Source organism: Stenella coeruleoalba, assembly GCF_951394435.1.
Source record: "Stenella coeruleoalba genome assembly, chromosome: 11".
NCBI classification, from domain to species: Eukaryota; Metazoa; Chordata; class Mammalia; order Artiodactyla; family Delphinidae; genus Stenella; species Stenella coeruleoalba.
This window is the reverse complement of record NC_137157.1, coordinates 82,570,973-82,589,183: the sequence shown is the minus strand read 5'-3', so window position 1 is coordinate 82,589,183 and position 18,211 is coordinate 82,570,973. Positions and strand designations below refer to the sequence as shown.

Below are 18,211 nucleotides of genomic sequence, written 5' to 3'. Positions count from 1 at the left end.
GCCTCAGTAAATGAGAGGCCTCATCTCACTGCAATCTCTTCAGCATTGGTTATTGTGCATTTTTAATCTTTGCCAATTTGCTAAATGAACTAGGTTCTCACGATTAATTTGCGTGTCTCGAATTATTACAAAAAAACATTTTATATGTTTAGTCCCCATCTCATTTCCTCCTTTTAACTGAATATTCAAATTATATCTCTATTTTTCCCTTAATTTGTAAGTAGTTGATATTTTAATTTCATAATTAACATATGAAATTGCCAATAGTCAGTTTTAACAAAAATGGCAATTTATTGTATATCATTAAACCCAATATATTGTAAATACATTTCCCAGCTCCTCATTTGTTTGTCAGTTCTATCATTTAAGATGCAAAGAAGATTTTACAATTTTGTGATCAAATCTAGCAAAATTTTTCCTTTGTGATTTCTGCCTTTGGTGTAATGCTGAAAAATAACTTCCAACTCTCCCTCCACTTATATAAATACTCACCAACACTATCTCTTAATACTCTAGAGTTTCTTTTATTAAGAATTTAAAACTTTAATCCTCCTAGAATTTATATTGACAATGGTATAGAAATTTAACTTTTTTCTAAATACTTAGAAAAGTGTTCATTCCTTTCACACGGATTTAATATGCCTAAAATGACACTGTATCAAAAAGCTTTACCATATTAAGAGGGAATGAAATTTCCTAATTACAGTTCAAACATCATGTTTATATTATGTCATTTCATTTCATATTATAAAGCACCAATTATTCACTGTAAAGTATCAACTGTTTTCTAAATTCTCTAAAAGATGAAAAGATATATGTATAAGCAAAGAACATTAAAAATTATGGTTCCTAATTACTTTAAAAATTAGGAAATATTTATTACATTTTATAAAGAATCTCAGCAGTTCAACTTCACTAATTTATGCAAAATGTATTTTCATTTACAGAATGTGACCGTGGGCAAGACTTCTTCCATTGAGAAGATATATAACCTAATTATGCAAAAAGTTCTACGGAGACTGTTTGGGTTCAAGGTTTTTTTCTCAAATTAAATTATTATTGTTAGAACTGCTTCTTTGTTGCTTAGTATTCTAAAGAAAGACACAAAAATAAGCAATTGCCTGCTCACATACATTATTTTAAAGCCTTTTGGTCAACAGTTCATGCATTATTTTATTTGGAAGGAAAAATCCTCTTTAGTACAAACAACTGCTGAATCAGAGAACAATGTTCAAGCAGTTGTTATTAAAGGATTAAGACATATTATTATCATCTGACTTTTAAATAAAAGTAATAGAACTCTAATTTTTCTATGATTTTTTAAATGAATCTCTCTCGTTATTCTTTATCAATCAAGAAGCTAAGGGCCATAGCCCAGAGGAATTCTACAATACATAAACCATTATTTTCTTCTAGGCTAGTGTTTTAGGTCTCCTTCAAGTGGATCAGCATTGGCTACTCAAGTAGCAGTATCTCGTTCCGAGACCAGTACAATGGAGCATCTCTACAAGACTGCATTATGTTACTTAAGCTGATGTACATTTTGAAATGAACTCTGCAATTCAAATTGTGCTAATAAAATTCCCCCAGTGCATTATATGTACATACATTTGAAACACCCAGAAAATAAGCTTAATAACTTTATGTTAAACTATTCAGTTGGAGATTAGATATTTGTAGGTAGAGCATAAAGGCAATCAAGCATAGTCAGGCATTTAAACAAATAATTTTGAGTTGAGAAGAAATTATGAATATAGTGCTATTATATTTAAATATGCATGGTGTTTTTACTTGTACGGTTAACTTGAGAAAACTAAGCTGAAAGTATATCGAAAAAGGAGTCTTATTCAAGAGATTGAGGTGCAACAATAACAGATGATCTACAATGAGTTATAAATGGTTATGAAAGAATGAGATATAGAAATTTTAACTATTCAGGAAATATAAGATCACATAATGAGTTATTAATTAAGAAATGAGGGATTCAAATCAAAGACTGTACTTTCAGGAATGGATTATACCATATGTTAGTAAAGAACTGTGGATTAAGCTATAGAGCATGGATGGTTAGTTGTACAGGTAAGTAGCATCACAAACCCATTATCTGTATTTACTGTGAAATCACTGCCTTCTTTTTCTGTTTTTTTTTTTTTTTTTTCTAATAATAACCAGGGTTTTGATTTCAGAGAGTCACTGGATTTTGCCATGGCCTTTCAGTCTGGTTAATTATTATGTGTTCAGAGTAATGCACATTTTTATCCACAGGTGGCAGACCTTTTTTAAATCAACTTCAATCATATTCAGTATTTTGTTTTGGTGGTTTGTTTTTTTTTTTCTTAAACTGCCACCCACATTAAAATGTAAGAGTGTGCTGCTCGGAGTTCTCATTAATGCTGCACAATTTAGATGATAGATTTGTTAACATAGTGGCTCATTCTCAAAGGCCACTGAACCCTGTTGGGATAAATGCCTTAAAAATTGTATATTGCAGAGTAATCTTTAATTATAAAGAACTCACTTGACAATTTACAATATATTGGGATTATTCTCCTTTTGCAAGCAGTAAAGAGTTTTACTCTTTAGATAAGGTTGACTGAGGAAAAAAAAAAAAAGTGATTGGATTTGACAAATAGTTAAAGCAAAGAGCTTGCTTATTTGCAAGTAAAAGAGAGGTGACCAAAAGGCGTGTACAAATAACAACCACTTAGGTTCACAAATAATTAACTGGCTAAATGGTTAAAGCAAATAATTATAAATGCAGTGACATTTTAAAAGAATGTTAACACAGAAAGAGATAAGCAAAACAAAAATAACTGCCCCAGTGGTATAACTAACCACTATCCTCAATTTACCTCTGTAAAATCTTGAATTTGCAAACCTATGTGAAGTACTTATTTTTGTTGTGTTATTTTTGGTCAGTGCAGTATAAAATCTGATATCCAACTAAGCCTTTTTGTGGGTATTGATATGTGCAAAGAATGCTTTAACATGGCAATGCATTTCAATTCATATATAAATAAAATATTTATAATTTTATAGTTCTCAAAACATTTTACTGCTATTCCATCTAATGGCAATGCCTGATAGCCTTTATTACATTTCTTAGAAAAAGAACACTGGAAAGAATAAATGCTTATTTTACTACCCTATTCGTCTTCATTTCCAAAGTGGGAAATTCTTTACAAGCATCTTAAATTATTTTACCTAATTTTGAAAGATGTATCAGTTTAATTTACACTATTTGCAATCATATTTCGCCCTCATGAAACATAATACACCCTTAAAGAAATAAATAATACTTATCATAACTATTTGCTGTACTATTTAAACACTTATTTTGAATATATCTACACAATGTGTACACTTAAGCAAATGGTAAGAAAGCACACACCCATGTAACCACCAGCAGGGCATTAGTGTCATTCTCCCTTGGGCCAGAAGTGCTCCCTGACCCAAATTCTCCCTCCTTCAGCTCAGCCTCTTTCCTCATTCCTAGAGATCAGCACTCTCTGGCACCTATAGTAATGTTTCCTTGCTTTTCTTTATAGTTTGACCATCCATAATGCATCTCTGAAAAACATAATTGTTTGCCTGGAATCATCCTGCATGTATTCTTATGTCTTTGCTTTTCTCCGCTTAATATCATGTAGATCACTAAAAGTCTTCCACTTCATTATTTCATTTCATTGTAAGACTATTCTACCACTGTCCATAGTGTGGATGATAACTGAATTATTTCCAATTTTTGGCAAATACAAGTATTTCTCCTGTGAACATTCTTGTACATATCTCCTGATACATGGATGTACATATTTTGATGGGATATATACATATATGCATAGGATTGCTATGCTTAAGTAGGGGCTATAAATTTTAACTTTACTATATCTAAAAGTAGTTGTTCCCATTTCTGTTCTGACCAGCACTGTATGAATGTTGCTGTTGTTCTGCATCCTTGTCATTACTTTGACCTGCTAGCCATTTTAGTTTTCCCCATTCTGAAGTATGTGTACTGGGATCTCATTGTGTAATTATTCTGTATTTCCTTGACTATTACTGAGATTAAGCATTTTTTCATATGTTTTGACATTTGGACATATTATTGGCCATTTGGATTTCTTCTTTTGCCCATTTTTCTGTTGGGTTGTGTGAAGTTTTACATTGATTTGTAGTTTTAAAAAATCTATTCTGGATATCACCTTTGTCAATGATGCTTTGAAAATTTATTCTGCCACTCCATATACTGTCTTTTCATTCTTTTTATGGTTTTCTTTGATAAACAATAAAATAATGCAGAACCTAATGTAAATGACGAACTCTTTGGTGATAATGACATGTCAGTTAAAAGTTGTAAAAAATGTACCACTCTTGTGGGGGATGTTGATATTGGGGGAGGCTGTGCGTGCGTGCGTGCGTGCGTGTGTGTGTGTGTGTGTGTGTAGGGAGTGGGGGGAAGTGGTACATGGGAAATCTCTATACCTTCTCCCCATACTGCTGTGAACCTAAAACTGCTCTGAAAAATAAAGTCTATTTTAAAAAATAATGTAGAATGTGTGCTTTTTTAATCTAAGGAATCTGTCTCTACTCCCAGGTCATAAAGTTATTTTCCTAGATTCTCTTATAGGAGAATCTCTTATGACAGATTATTGTTTTACCTCTTACACTTAGTTTGTGACCAACTGAAACTGATTTTTGTGTGTGGTATGAGGTAGGGATCCAACTTCATTTTTTTCCATAAAGAATCAATTTTCCCAATACCATATATTAAAAAGTCTGTTATTTCTCTACTGCTTTGAAGTACCACCTCTATTATAAATAAAATGTCCATATATGCAAGAGTCATTTCTGAGCGCTGTAGCCTCTCTCATTTGTCTACTTGTCTACCCCTGCAGCAATGCTGTACTTTCTGAATTAATAGAGCTTTCATATTCATAGGGCAAGTAATCCTACCCATCCCCCCTTTACAAGTCTCTTGACTCTTCTTGTCCTTTGCATTTTAGAATCAACTTGTCATATTACACACACCCACACATACACACACACACACACACACACACACACACACACACACACACAAACTACCCAAACAAATAACAAAGAAACAAAGACAAAACAAGCAGTTGGCATTTTGATTGTCAGTACACTGTACTTATGAATCTACTTGGGGGTAGGGGATATCTCTACAATACTGGATCTTTCAGTACATGAACATGGTTTATCTCATCATTTATTTCATTTAAAAAATATTAAAATATTTCTTAAACTTTCACAATTTTCCTTATAGAGATACTACTCATCACTTATTAATGAATGCTAGGCAAAAATTGATGCTGATATATAGAAACACAGCTGATCTGTGTATATTGTATTGTTTGCATCAACCTTAAATGCTCATATTAATTCATATCATCTGCCAAGAATGACAATTGTTTCTTTTTCAATCCTAATAATTTTTATTTATCTTGCTTTATTGTATTGGCTAGGATCTCCAGGAGAAATGCTCAATAGCAACTATCCTGATGTTGTTTTTGATCATAGAAGGAAACTTCCAACAATTCACTATTTTAATTTATTCTTGCTATAGGTATTTCAACTAAGGAAGTTCTTCCCTGTTTTTAGTTTTCTAAGAACTTTAAAAAATAAGGAATAAATGATACATTTTATTAAATCCTTTTCTGCATTAATTGAAATAATCATGTGATACCTTCTTTTAATCTGTATTACATTGGCTGTTTATTTACATGTCAGCAAACCTTGATTTTCTGGAGTAAACAAACTTGCTCATGATTAATGATCCTTTTTATATATTGCTGAAATAAGTTTGCTAATATTTGGTTGACAGTTTTTCCATTTATATTCATAAGAGGAATTTGCCTGTGAATATGCTTTTTCATACTATTCTTGCCAAGTTTGGTATCAAGATTATATGATCCTTATAAAATAAGTTGGGGACTATTACCTCTTCTATTTTTTGAAAAAAAAAAAAAACTTACATAGGATTAGACTTATGTCTTCCTTAAATTTGCCTGTGAAGCCATCTGGGTCTGGAAATTTTTTGTAGGAAAATTTTTGATTACCAAATTAAATTTCCTTAATGTTTATAGAACTATTCAGGTTCCCTATTTCTTTTTGAGTAAATACTGCTAAGTTATATATTTTTTAGGAATATTTTGACCACTGACATATTTTTCTAGGAATCTGACCATTGATCTAACTCTTCATATTTCCCAACATAAACTTGGTAATGTAAAGTTCATGATACTCATTATTAGCTGTTTAACATCTGCACATCTGTTGTGATGTCACTTTGTCATTTCTGATATTCGTTATTTGCCTCTTGTCACTTACTTTCTTGTTCAGTCTCATCAGAGGATTGGAAAATTTCCTCATCTTTTGCAACAATTTTTGGCTTTCTTGCTTCTCTTCTTCATACATTTGTTTCTCACTTCATTAATTTTGCACTTTAATTCGTTTCTCCCTTTTACTACTTTGAGTTTATCTTGTTTTTGAAATAAATTCTTGGCTTATTAATTTTCACTCTTTCTTTTTTCTAATACATTTAAGGTATAACTTTCCCAGCAAATGCTTCTTATAGGTATTCTATAATTGTTATATGTAAGATGTTCATTTTTATTTAATCTAAAACATTTATAATTACTATTGTGACTTCTTTTTAATTTTGAAACTTTTTTCTAGCCATACTTCTGTTATTCATTGGCAGCTTAATTTCACTGCTATGATTCAAATTCTTTGAAATTAGTTGAGACCTAATTTATGACTCAGGATATGGTGAATTTTTGTAACTGTTCCCAGTGTTCTTCAAAATAATGTGAATTTTGCAGTTGTATGCAAGGTTTTTATATATGTCTACAGGTCAAGTTTCTTAATCTTATCTTTCAACTCTACCCCCTTTACTGATTCTTTTCTATTTTATTTCATTAATTATTAAGTTAGTTTCACTGCCATTGTGGATCGTTTATTTCTCCTTGCTAGTCTGTCAAATTTTCCTTAATCTATTTTGTGGTTATGTTATTAGGGACATTTAGATTTAGTATTATTCTATCTGCCTATTGAATTGAAAATTCAATCAGTTTTAAAGTAACTTTATCTCCAGTAATGGTTTGGGCTTTAAAGTCTATTTTGTTTACTCAGTGTAGTTACACCAGTGTCCATGTGGTATTTGCATAATACAATTTATCCAACTATTTTCCATCATTATTTACATTTTACATGTGTGGAATCCGTGGTTAAGAGATGTACCCAACAGTAGATAGTCCTAAATGGTTGAGTCCGAAATTGACCTAAACAGTGTGTCTCCAAAGTTGATGCCTTCCAACATTATGCTTCCCTTACAAGTTCCAAAGAGTGGAGTCAGCTTAGGTTCAGAGGGAAAAAACACTCTCATTCTAATTTCTGCCAAGAATTTCTCATAGATTGCTATCTAATTGTGACTTTTCACTTAGCTCCGAGATAAATTCTCACTCCTTTAATATTCTAAGGCAACAAAATACTGTAAAAAAATCCTTGAAAAAAAGAAAGAAAACATTCTTAATCCAGAACTGCAGCACTCAACCTCTTTCACTTATACACAAGGAAGAAGTCTTCAAAGTTTTGCTCTTTGCCTTTGAAATCTGCATGATTAACAGCAACATTCACATGCTTGTCAAATGCCACCGAACTGTATCTCAATCTGCCCTAACCTAAAAAGGTAGCCAGGATGCAATATGATCAAGATTTCTGAGTGGCTGTATGGCTCTACTGAGAAGCTTACTGCAACCTGACTTCAGAAAAAGCAGTCAGAAAGGATGAGTGATAAGCAATTTCATCTCTTCTTGAATAGACACACATATAGTATTTTAAACAGAGGCACTAAGCAACTTATGTAACATTTTGGAATCCTGTACTTTTTTTTTTTTTTTTACATCTTTATTGGGGTATAAATGGTGTGTTCGTTTCTGCTGTATAACAAAGTGAATCAACTATACATATACATATATCCCCATATCTCCTCCCTCTTGCACCTTCCTCCCACCCTCCCTATCCCAACCCTCTAGGTGGTCACAAAGCACCGAGCTGATCTCGAGCACCGAGCTAGTGCGGCTGCTTCGCACTAGCTATCTATTTTACATTTGGTAGTATATATAAGTCCATGCCAATCTCTCACTTCTTCCCAGCTTACTCTTCCCCCCACCATGTGAATCCCATACGTTTTACATTTCTATAATTTTAGTACTAAGTTATACTTGTTTAAAAATGTGTAAACTGTAAAGAAAATTAAAGTTGCTCATGATTCCATAATCCAGAGCTAATAATATTTAATGTATTTACTTTCAGCTATTTTTCTGCTAACTTTTCATGTATTTGTAATATATATGTCCACTTGAATATGTGTGTGTGCATACATATATGTGTGTACACACACACATTTGGAGATACACTGTATCTTTAGTGTGGATTCTGACTTGTTTCATTTAACATTGCATCATGCATAATTTCAAATGTCTTTCAAAAAATTTTTAAATATTTTATTGACTGTATAAGATGAATATATTCAGATTTATCCAACTATTGCTTTATTGCTGAACAATTTAGTCAATCTCAAATTATTCTGATTATAAACATATGAAAATGATCATATTTACATAAATTTTGTCTCCTTTAATTATTTCATTAAGTTAGATTCTTGGAAGTGAAATTGCCAGATACTGTTAGTTAAGCCCTAATATCTAGTCTCTTATTCTTCCACAATAATAACTCCCCCAAATTTATCTTCCAGAATAAAAACTACATCTTCCAAGCTCTTTTTAAGTGTGGCATGATCATGAAACTATGTTCTAGCCAATGGAATGTAAGTGGAAGGGGTATGGACACTTTTCAAAAGATGTCCTTAAAGGGAGAGAGCATGAATCTTCTAGAAATATTTCCTTCCTCTTGCTAGAATACGGACATGATTGCTGGAATACCAATACTGGATATTCCAAAACACTAGGTAAGAGTCACATGTTCAGAGAAACAGAGCCAAAGATGAAAGATCTGGGTCCCTATTGACTGTGGAACCACCCAATCAGCTCTTAACTGCCTACAGAGACTTCACATAAGAAAATATAAAGTTCTACCTTTTTAAAACAATTTGGATTGCTTGCAACCAAACCTTTTCCAAACTAATAGAGTGAAAATGTTGCATAGAATGCCTTGGAAACATTTAAGGCTCTTAACAGAGATGGTCAAAGCACTTTATGGTTGAATAAATATAATTTATTTCCAACATTACTGAAAACACCCAACTCCCCTCATTCTTGTTACAACATTATTATTCGAAGCTACTTTTTACTAGTTAGATTGTTAAGTGGAGCATAACTTTGCATTTCTTTTACTAGCATTTTGCATTAGAATTGCATGCTTTATTAATTATTTGTTCTTATATCTTGTTATCTTTTAAATTAAAATGTTAGTGCCTTTCTTATAATAACAGCTATACATGTGATGTTTGCTGTATTTGTTAGAAGTAGTCCCAGTTTTCCATTTGCCTTTTAATTTTATTTATACTTGTGCTTTTACTTGTAAAACTATAAAAGTTTCATATTTGCAATAATTCGTGACTTATTCCAGTTCTGTTATCATTAAAAACCATTACAATGCTTTCTTCCATATTACTTTGATTCATTCATCTGTGAATACATAAAGTCTTGTTTATAAATATTTTTTAAATATTTTTTTAGGATTTAAAAACAATTCGGTCTTTAAAGACGATAAAAACTACCACTGAACCTAAGAGTTTTCACAAATAAACTTGTATCTTAAAGTTCTAGAAGCGTAAGTCATATGACTTTTAGAGTGGATTAGTAAATAAATAAATTTTAGTTTACTCTGCAAGAATACCACTTTTTCACTATTCTCTTTAGGACTAAACAGAAAGATAATTCATTTTTCATTTTACTAGTGACAAACCTCTGAACAATAGGATCCCTTTCCTTCAACCTTTTCTGCTCTCACCCACACGACAGTCAAGGGACGATAAAAGGATTTTCAACTTTAGGTCTGTGGTCAAACTTTGTTCCTGGTCCCAAGAGTATAACTTTTACAGGCATTTCACAAATGCACACATAGGTAGATGCCCACTAAATTTTTCTGCCAAGCAAATTGGGAAAATATCTGTTTGGCCTCAGCAAAATTGTATTTTTGTATGTGTTTACAAAAACATACCCTGAAATACTGAATAGCCCATGGAAATTTTTATAAAATGTGTGACCTACTCATTGTGACCCAGTATATTTCTTGTTCAGCAATAATAGAAAAGTAGCAACAAATGTTTTTAAAAAAACATTTTTCAATGAAGAAAAAAAGCTTCTGCAACTTTAAGAAATGTGTATCTCATTAAGGAAAGAAAAGAAAAGAAATGTTGCTTTCATCTGCCAGTTTAGAAACATTACCTTCATAATGAGGTTGAAAATTATAATTACAAATACAGTTGTCATCTGAACATAAAAGACTATGTATTATAGCTCTATATGCATATGTCATATACTTTACTTATAAGTTGAAAATAAGAGAAGGCACATAAACCTCCATTTTTAAAGTAATCAATCTTTTCAAAGGTGTGTATCATGTGTTTTATGAATATATCTTTTTCCTACCCAGTGCAGTGCCAAAATTCTCTGTTCAGGCTTCAGAATCTTATAAGTAGATTCAAACAGGACTCGTGTCATCAGCAAGAGGAATCTAGAAAAAATAAAAGTAGACCATTAACAGTGTACTGTTCCTTTTTAGTAAATATATAAAGATATGGCTCTTGGGAAACAGGAGATGTCTATGGTTTTCAAAATACATTTATATACATATAAATTGATATAGATATAATAAAGTTATTATTTATTGAAAAAAGGCATTAATTGGACATTATAATACCACCAGAATTAATCTAAAAACATATATATATGTTATGTTATATGCATACATACATATTTGTTAATCACCACATAAGTTGTTCATTTTGTATAATTTTGATATAAACAACCTGAATATACTTTAGGACAGGCAACATTAAGGTAAATTCTTCTTTCTTGGAATGAGTTATGAAAGATTTTCAGGTGTCCTCATAGCCCTTTCCTTGATTCCATTCAAATGTATGACAGCAACGATCAACACAGTAACTGTTTAGTGGGAGTCATCCAACTATCTCTACATTGACATTCCTTGCTATATATCTCTATATATCTCCCAGCCCAGCTTCAAAACTATTGTCCTAGACACTTTCAGGAGTGAATAGAACTCTGGCTTTGTTAACAGTTCCTTAGACTGGACAAAAATGGCCTCTGGCAATCAGTTGAAATTCCCAAGAATCAGACTTTTGAAAGCAGGGAATCAGTGCATGGTGGCAGCCAAAGCATTGTTGCCAGCTCAGTCTCTTCACAATCAGTTCAATTTATGAAGAATTGAGTAATTCTTCAGTTTCATTCTTATTATGCCATTGATATTTCACCATTTTGGTCACAAGGTTTGTGGTATTAGGGTAGTTTTATTACCATATTGTTATCCACCTGTACCATAATTGGTAGGGGGGATTTCACTTCATTCCAATATCAGATCTTTTGTTAATAAGCACAGAAATCTAAAAGTCACCACATTGACAGAGAAGATGCCACATTATTTCAACAATTCACTAATTACTCCATTGGAAAGTACTTCAAAATGAGAAAAGTTATTACAAATTTTCAACATCAGAAATTATGCCGCTGCCCGTTTATAATAGCCAAGACATGGAAGCAACCTAAATGTCCATCAACAGAGGAATCAATAAAGAAGATATGGTACATATATACAATGGAATATTACTCAGCCATTAAAAAGAATGAAATAAAGCCATTTGCAGCAATATGGATGGACCTAAAGATTGTCACACTGAGTGAAGTAAGTCAGACAGAGAAAGAGAAATATCGTATGATATCACTTATATGAGGAATCTAAAAAGAAATGATATACATGAAGTTATTTACAAAACTGAAACAGACTCACAGACTTAGAGAACCAACTTATGGTTACAGGGAGCGGGGGAGGATGGGGGGAAGAGATGGGGAGTTTGGGACTGACAGGTACACACCGCTATATCTAAAATGGATAACCAGGGGCTTCCCTGGTGGTGCAGTGGTTGAGAGTCCGCCTGCCGATGTAGGGGACACGGGTTCGTGCCCCGGTCCAGGAAGATCGCACATGCCGTGGAGCGGCTGGGCCCGTGAGCCACAGCCGCTGAGCCTGCGCGTTCGGAGCCTGTGCTCCGCGGCAGGAGATGCCACAACAGTGAGAGGCCCGCGTACCGCAAAAAAAAAAAAAAAAATTAAAATGGATAACAAACAGGGACCTACTGTATAACACAGGGAACTCTGCTCAATATTATGTAACAATCTAAATGGGAAAAGAATCTGAAAAAGAATAGATACATTATATGTATAACTGAATCATTTTGCAGCACACCTGAAACTATCACAACATTGTTAATCAACTATACTCCAATATAAAATTAAAAGTTAAAAAAAATTATGCTGCTGCAATAAAATAAAGGTTGTCTGCACATGGTCTGCCAATTCTTTAAAAAACTTGTTTATTTTCATTAAAAATTTTTACTAAAAAGTACCCCAAACTTCACTTTTTTCAATTAAGTGAAATGTCACATCTGACCAACTGTAAAGAGACTACCATGGTAGAATTTACTTAAAATGAAACAGAAAAAAATTTGCCATATCCTATATGTAGGCAACACAGAAATACACAGGTGGTAATTTTACCCACAAGAGGGAGCCTGTATTTTTATATTTTTGTCACAGAACTTGAAAAACTGAATTAAAATATGAAATACTAAAAAGTGTTTGTTGATACCATAATCTTTATGTCAGGTCAAGTTTTAAGCTAATCAGATTTCAGTTGGCATATTTTTCTTCAATCATAGCATAACAGTATGTCAGAAGATTGGAATGATAGTTGGAATTTTTAAAAATTTCATACCTATATTGTAATTAGGGTTTTTTTTTTTTGGATATAATAATGAAGAGGTAACTGCTAAAGCAGCCTAAGAGGCAATTCTTCCAGGTGGTAGTAACATTAGTTGGATGAAATTGACTGGAATTATTATGAGTGCTCTACATCCAAATTGAATAGTATAGAAGTGAAATGATATCTTGGTCATCTTCTTCTCAGAAAAGAGGTTTATATACACCAATAATTCTCCATGTATTTATGGAATAGGAAACACTCTACTTTAAAAATTATAGTGGCCATTCTCACTAATATTACCTAAGACTTGTCTAAGAAAGGGTATAACTGACATGACACCAGTATGATCTTTCCTTTCTTAGAGTTGAGAAAGAGACCTTTTTATTTAAATAAAGAAATCTAAGCTTTATTCCTTCACATCGCCTAAACAGTATCTTAAATTACTAAGACTCTCTAAATAAATATGCTCTGGGTTTTGTAAAAATAAACTGTATTCATCAACTTAAAAACTACCTTATAAAAATAATTTTGGCATATCTTATCAACGGAGAGTGAAATGTTCTATCACATTCAGAGACATAGTAATAATCCAGCTGAAATTTGTTTTGTGATTCCTTGTAAAGTGCAGGGAAGACAGATGATAAATTGTCCCTTTCCCCCAGAGTCCTTAGCTTCTTGACAATATTATATAACTGGGGCAGGGAGCTGAGGCAGAAGGGGTTAATCACTGCTGCTCTTCCTTCTGGAATTCCAACCTACCCATTAAATCATTGTTTTTTCTACCACTAGGGACTGTGAATCTAATGGACCTAAAATCAATACCTTATAAATGACACAAAAAATATATTCATTTTTTGGACTAATGTACCCTAGTGTCTGAATCCTATTTACACCCTCTACTTTAAAAAGGAACAACAGACCCATTTCTGCCAGTAAAAGGTTACTCAGTCACTCTGGTGACATGCTGCAGAATGCACTGTTGTACTCAAGTGCAGCATGAGGGAAAGACTGGTGGCTGCAAATCCACCACTGCAGAAACTTTAAACCTGTTGCAGTGCACTCCTGTTAAGATACACAATCAGAAAGGAGCATGCAGGTAGCTTCCAATAGCTTTGCCATGTTCTGAGGGTGGATTTACATGTCTCTGTTTTATTATCTTATTTCATAACTTACATAAAATTTTCAGTGCATCAAATATTACCTTACAATATTGAAAAAACAAATTCCGCTTAATAGTGAATTCTATAATGATTGAAGAAGCTCAATAAAAAACCCTAAAAGACAGAAACGCTCACTAGCATACCAAAGAAACACTAGCCAAATTAATGTAGTATGAGATCACACCACATTAAACCACAGTCACAGGCGAGCTCTGAGGAGACTGAGGGCACTTCATCTCAGTGAAACAACCAAAAAAGATACAATGGCTATCCGTCGGTTTTTTGCATATTAAGAAAATACGCTGAGAATTCCCTGGCGGTCCAGTGGTTACGACTCAGCGCTTTCACTGCTGTGGCCCGGGATTCAATCCCTGGTCAGAGAACTAAGATCCCGGCAAGCTGCACGGTGCAGCCAAAAAAAAGAAAAGAAAAGAAAAGAAAATATGCTGATGAGAAGGTTTGATATTTATATACTATTTTTATTAATCCAAAGGACCCACATACTTACCTCAGAGGCCATTCTTATCACTTTGAAAGTATTATGCTTAGTTTTAAAAAGGAAACTTCAGTTTACAATCTATTCCTAACTTCATTCTGAGAGTATCTTCTATCTTTAATATTTTTAAGATATCAAAGGTAGAGCAACGCTGTAAAATGCAAAAATACCTGCAATGAAAAGATAAAAGTACGGCTAAAAAAGAAGAAAAAGAAAAAGAAAGCTATAAACTAAAGGAAGACCTATTTTCCTGGAAAAAAATATCATTTGACTCACTTTTTGTTTCAATGGGTACAGACTGAAATAGAGAATAATGAATAAGGGAAAGCAACTTTAAAACAGATTTTTCTGCGAGAACTCTAGCAACAGGTCAGTATGATGTTGCTTGTTCAGTTTTATGGCTTAAAATCCGCAGAGTTATTAAAACTACAAAACAAAAAAGAAAAACTGTTGTTCTTTATTCCATTTGCCAACCAGAGTCATTTATCCCCTATTAGATAAAGTATAATAGACTCTACCGAAAGGGTCATTGGCCTTCCATTTAATGATATTGCCAACCCCAATCTGCATTTTCCCGGCAATGTCCCTCAACACAGAATAAATGGCTGATCTCTTCACAATAACAGCTGATTTCTATTTATTAAGCTAAAAAGGTCACCATTTTCTACGGCTGGGCCGCCCTGCACTATTGATAATTTTATGCATAAACAAATGGCAAATTTGTGCCACATAAATATGCATTAGCAATTACTTTTCCTCGGGTAACGCTCACCGCATGCAAATGTGTACCTCACAGGGCCTGCTCGCTTTTGTTTTAGCTCTTGAACAGTCAAACAAAAGAGCACAATAAACAATTTTAAAATTGCCGATCAATAAGCCATGCAAATGCAAAGGTAAATGGCAAGAAACTTGCTTAGAAACAACTAAACAAAAAGTGAGGGGGGGAGATGGTGGAAGAATTTTCTTTTTTTTATTATTTCATTTCTTTCTCTTTCATAGTGAAAAGGCTAAAGCCCTCTTGACACAGAACAGCTAGCTAGGCTGGTGCTAAAGCAGATGCCAGATGGGGGAAAATAGAAAATACACACATGTTGAATCAACACACACACACACATACACATACACACACCCCAAAAAAAGAGGTCTGGGGAAAACTGTGTTCCTATGTGATTGCAAATGCATCACCTATTCAGATTTCTGATTTTTCCATTTCAGAGATTCAAAGAAGTTTTAAACTGGGAGGTGCTACAGAGACACACAGCCGCATCTCAATTCCACTGCACTGTGCCATGTTGCTGTTTTCTAGAATCATCTGCCTCAGACAAAGGAAATATACATGATCAGTAAGTAGGATATTTTTAGGGACATGAGGAAAAGGAGTAAATGAGGAATATACTGAGGAGAAATAAAAAGCATCTCACAAAACATCTACATACCCAGGTGTTTAATACCAAAAACCCTTATCTCAGAGCAATTCAAGAATAGTATTGGGCATAAGGATAGAGAGAGATGGGAGCTAACAAGGAAAGAGGGAACAGGGGTGAGAAAGTCTAGGGGAAAGAATGTTGAACATGAAAATGAATGATAGCTCAAGAAAAAGTTGGTATTTTTTAATGAAAAATTAACTTTAATATGAGGTTTTTTTGGTGCACTCTACCAGACACTGTTTTAAGATCCATTACCCTAGGATCTTCACAGAAACCTCTACGGGTTGGTACATTTCATAGCACAAGGCCCACGGAGGTTAGGAAACTGGACCAGTTAACTTAAAGCTGTGCTAGACCTGAGCTTTGACCCAGTCTGATGCCAGCACCTGCCACTTCACTGTCCAGTACTGCCACCCGCTCTTGAAAACGCATCCACTTCGACCTGATTGAAAATCTCTTCCCCAATGTGTTGGTGGCTTTGCCTTTGTATAAATAAGTCAAATTGTATTTTAAAAATGTAAATTCAGGACTCATATCAGTTTTTAAAACTAAGTTATTAAAATACTTTAAAGTTTGTAAAATATGCAAATACTAATTTGTATATTAGTACGAAGATACATTAGTACATGTCCACTGAGACCATGTTGTAGTCTTAATGATCATTTGAGAAGAGAAACACACTTTGTGATCCCCATCTTGATCTTAATATAATTAAAGGTTTTACTATTACACAGAGGTCTAGCCAGCATGAACAAGAAAGTAGTAAAGATAAATAAAAGTATTCTTGGCCTAAATGCAAATAGGCAAACCTGAAAATCTAAAACCAGCAGGTAGCTCTGCCCTGTTCAAAGCCAAGATACTCTTCACAGGGGCCTCTCAGAATCCCTAAGTGGATACTAGAAGTCAAACTCATTCTTTAGAGAAGGCTGTGAAATTTCTCCTGGCAATACTTCCCCCTGATAATATCAGTGTCGGGAGATCAGGGCCGTCACTGGCATATAAAGTGCCTTTGTGTGAATAAGAGAAGATGCCCCTTAGGTGGACAATTCAGAAAATATGCTACCTGCACAACCATATAGGATGGCCCTAGAAGACACTTCATATTTTTCTTGGTTAAAAAAGTGTTATTTCTAGTATTAAACCTCACTTTTTTCAGAGTTAAAGATTTTTGAGAACCAAGTACCCACTTATTATTACAAAATCAGTACAGATGGATTCCAATATTTTATATATTAATTCAAATAATTACATAGCTAGCATACTCCCATTTTGTTATGTTTTAATTCTTTTTGGTCTTTGCACCTGAACATATAAAAACTTGAGTATGGTTTTTCTTTATCAACTAAATGCATTAAACATGTGCTGAAGAGCATTACTACGTAATAGCCCAAGTTTTCATTATCATCATTCCTTGCCCAATTCCTCACTCTCTATGCAAGGTAAGGACTTCAAACTAAAACCACGAATATTCCAACTAATCTGGAGTTTGTCTGAAATTTATCAGTGCTTGTGCAGCCAGCTCTGTAGAATGCATGTAAATGGAAGTGCACAAGAAGTGTGCAAAAAACTTGGTGTGTTATATGGACACGCCAGTATCCAAAGGCTCAGTGTGGCAGAGGCTAGGTCAAATAATTACACTGTGCGTCCCCAATCCCACTTTGATAGCAACAAAATTAGGTTTAGGCAGAGGGTACCTTTTGAGGGACTGAGAAAGTCATAGACAGCAACAAGAAATTCCAGCCAGGACTAGAACTTTGTGCAGAAGGAGAGTCACTGCCTCATGTGTCTTGGGTGAGGGTCTGCCAGCCTCTTTGCCTTAGATCCTTCCTTTGTCCATCTCCTTCTCTGCTGACCCCTGTGGGCCAAGTTTCCCAGGCCCCTCTGGCAGTCGGCTTTGAGGTGAGTTCAGCTACCGGAAGGAGTCTGGAGCTCAGTGTAAACTTGTGCGTGGGAGCATGCATGATGTGGAGGGTGCGTGTGCCCCTGCGTCTCCTATTTCTCTCTCTCTTTCATTTACTTTTTAAAAACATTTAATTACAGACAATTATATATTCAAAATAGAGACTTTAATAAAGCAAACCCTCATCAACCAACTGCAAGGTTCAACACCTATCAACCTTCTGCTGTTTGACTTTCTGCCCTTC

At 33.9% G+C, this 18,211-nt stretch overlaps 1 protein-coding gene across 7 annotated transcripts in view; it reads right to left on the bottom strand.

Annotated features, from left to right (window-relative positions):
- The window catches only part of SOX5 (SRY-box transcription factor 5), a 993,819-nt gene that overhangs the window by 720,285 nt on the left and 255,323 nt on the right, over positions 1-18,211 (bottom strand). For all 7 annotated transcript variants that reach the window (XM_079938029.1, XM_079938030.1, XM_079938035.1 and 4 more), the window contains one exon: positions 10,635-10,719. The gene's annotated coding sequence lies outside the window, so the exon portion shown is untranslated. The remainder of the gene's footprint in view (positions 1-10,634; positions 10,720-18,211) is intronic.